Genomic DNA, 3,391 nt, shown 5'->3' with positions numbered 1-3,391 from the left:
TGTTCTCTCTGAATATATTTGTTTTTGTTTTCTCTATCAATCGAGCTTATCACCATTTTTCTGGGACTTCTTTGATTTAATAGAAATTCGCGATCATCCAGAGGCACTGTTTAAGATTTGCTACAAAGACAATTAATCAGAGTGTCACATTTGCAAGCTGCAAGATCGAAACGTGTAGTTTTACTTCTTAGTCCTTAAAGCATTGAATTTTATTTTTGTAAAATTCACTGTTTTGCCTGTTCTTAAATGGTTTCATAAGTTTGATATACTTGTCATGATAGAATTTTAAAAGCGGAATAATTCTTGTATGTTAAGTTATTGGAATTTAAGATTTTTTCCATATTTCCTCCAATTTAATTCCAACCTGTTTAGCACCTACTTTTGGTATAGAACTTTTTGATATGTTGTTTATTAAACATTTATTAATAAAATTACAAAAAGGTCTATCTCGTTTCATTATTTCCGTAAGCAAAAACTCTATTGATTCCCCTATACTAAACCCTAAAACTCGTTTGAATTCTATCTGAAAGACCAACACCAAATAGTTAAAATAAGACATGACTCCAAAATTTCAATATCTGATCCGATTGTCAATAGGAATGGAGTACCACAGGGCTTCATATTGGGCCCGATATTATTTATCTTATATATATATTAATGAGCTTGTAACGGTCACGTTACTAACTTAACTCTTTAATTATTTTTATAATTATTTTCCTTCGCTCTCCCATTTAAATTCTCTAATTCCTCGTATAGGACCACTGACGTGACGTCATACCTCGGTGATGGAACATACTCCACCTATCGAGAATTATTTCGCGTTCGGTGAGTTTGACGTCGTACTCTTGGAAGGAGAGACGAATGTTCATCACTTGACCTGTGGCTGTAGGTGAAGTTGGTTGCTACCATAGAATATTAGAATGGCGGTTGGTTTTTTATTTTATAACATCAGTGAAAAGTGAAAAAGTTACCACAAATGGTTTTCTACAGTAGGGAGGCATGTGAGTAGAACAACCCCTCTTGGAAAAATCACCGGTAATAAAATCCTTTTTATAATATTTTTTTTTGTTAGCCTTGAATATTAAAATATTAGTCCCATTGTTAAAATTTCTTAGTCAACTCATTATTTGGATTTTATGTAGATTATTTCGATTATTAAGTATTCATTCAAAGAAAATTATACATTAATATTTTTTTGGTTAGACATAACCAAACATATGCAGTCCTCAAATTAATATTGGAAATAAGTATCATTTCTCTGTAGGTTTTTGAACATCCAATATTTTATAAATTCAATATTTTTACAGATATTTCCTTAAATTAATCATATTCAAATTACAAATTCCATGTCATTTGTTCATGTATTCACACCCAAAATAGTTCAAGGTTACTTGAGATTGGTTTTTGTTACATTTTTAATGGTCGGTTTTTCTATACTATTGCTTCTAAAAAGTTCCTCAATTATTTCTTCTTCCCTTTACTTTTTGCTCATGTTTGAAATGAGAAATAAAACTGGGAATATTTTTTAGCCATTTTGGAGTAACCACATGGTGAACTCATAGCCCTTCGACACCTAGGGAAACCACTACAGCCACAGTCAAGTCACCATGGGAATATGTCGATTTGGGAGCAAGCGATGGGACATTCCAGTCCCACTTTTGTCATCTTTACACCGGTATCTACGGGAAACATGGTTCAGCACCTCCTCTGGTGCTAATTTTATGGGTTGCAGCATCAGACTTCACCTTGAGGTCGTCCGATGAAGGGATTGGTTTGGGAACATTTAGTGTTGTGCTTTAAGTAACTATGGGTTTTTAAGTTTCAGACATTTGGTTTAATGAAATATGTTTTTTTTCCAGATTTAGGTTACCTCTGGTTTTTTTTTGACATATTTGTATATTAGATTATTTGGTTCCCAAACTTTGTATCTACGGTAACTTCTTGTGCACAGGAATAAGCCTAGAGAAAATTAGGTTTTTAATACTTTATTATTGCTTTGATATTGGTTTATGTAATTCGGGTAAATTTATATTTTAATATTACTAGCTTGTTTCCCAAATATTTTAATGTTATTTGCTTTATTCCATTTGTTCGGTTAATTTATGTCATCGTCGGTATTTATCTCAACTTCATTTCTATTTCATTCCTTGTATATTTAACTTTATTTATTCATTATTGTATTTTCCCTTAGTGAGGCTTGGGCCTATTTATTTGTAGTATTTTCATCTTTGTCAGTTCCCTTTAGTTGTACGTAGCAGGCGTACTATAACCATTTGGTAGAAGACTTATGTAATTTTGTACCCTATATGTTAGTGAGAGGTACTTATACCTGTAATTTTCTAACAGATAACATTATTGTTGTTATCTTAGAGATAACTTTTTGTATAACTTATGTCATTTTAGAGTCACATGATATACACTTTGTGTAACTCAGAGATTGTCAAAAATCTAGTAGTTATTTTTAATAAATATGTATGTATTTTGTATATCAATTATTTTATTATTCCTTTATGTTCATTATTACAGGTTTAATATATTTAATATTTGAAAGCAGCCTAAGATACCTGGGAAAATGATCGAAGATCATTTTCATGGCGCCCATGATTAGTTAGTTTTATTTATTTTGTTCGTTTTTAGTCATTATTCATCTCCTTCCTTTTCAGTACCTTATTCTTATTTTATTATTTCATCTTCTAGTCATCATTACTATCTATATAGAGCTACTGTTCTTCGACAGGCATGCAAACGAGCCGTATCCATCCTTGAGTGTCAAATTGCTCTCTTGCATCTATAGCTAGCCAACTCTATTCAGTTTGCCTCTGTCTCTTCCCACTTCTACTTCTATCCCTTCTAAACCCCCTTTATTTTCATCTCTTCTTTACAGCCCATCTCTCTACATCTATGTCCCATTAATTTTTTATTTTTTTTTCCTTACTTCTGTTGGAGTATATCTTTCTTTTTACTTTCACTCCAACAGAAGTTTTCTTCATTTTGTTACACTGGCGCCCAACGTGGGGCCAACCGTTTTTGGTTCTAAGACAGTAGTTCTTTTAGTTCAATTTTCTTTTATTGGAATTTTCTGTTTTATTAACTTTTGATATCTTTGTATACATGTTACTTCTGATTTATTTTTGGTCTTTAAAACTTTACGAATACTAAACAGGTAGACTTATGCTGCTTTTGGTTTTGATTAGTTGATTTCGATACCTCATTTTTAGTTTTAGTGGTACAGCTCATATTTTAGTTTGAATTTTGTATTTTTATTGGAAACTTATTTATGTATTTAGATTGAGTATACATAACTGACATTATGTTCTATTAGTTAAATTTTTATTCCTTCTACCAATGGTAGTACGTTTGCGCGTACAATTAATCGTTGAATATATGCATA

The 3,391-nt window shown here is 31.4% G+C and overlaps 1 long non-coding RNA gene across 1 annotated transcript; it reads left to right on the top strand.

The window, feature by feature from the left end:
• Positions 1-669: 669 nt before the first annotated feature.
• LOC126885073 (uncharacterized) lies at positions 670-1,596 on the top strand. Its single transcript, XR_007698267.1, has 2 exons — positions 670-1,035; positions 1,530-1,596. It is a non-coding gene; the product is annotated as an uncharacterized LOC126885073 (long non-coding RNA).
• Positions 1,597-3,391: the final 1,795 nt, after the last annotated feature.

Source organism: Diabrotica virgifera, chromosome 5, assembly GCF_917563875.1.
Source record: "Diabrotica virgifera virgifera chromosome 5, PGI_DIABVI_V3a".
Lineage (NCBI taxonomy): Eukaryota > Metazoa > Arthropoda > Insecta > Coleoptera > Chrysomelidae > Diabrotica > Diabrotica virgifera.
The sequence above is the reverse complement of the archived record's forward strand: the minus strand, read 5'-3'. Positions and strand labels throughout refer to the sequence as shown.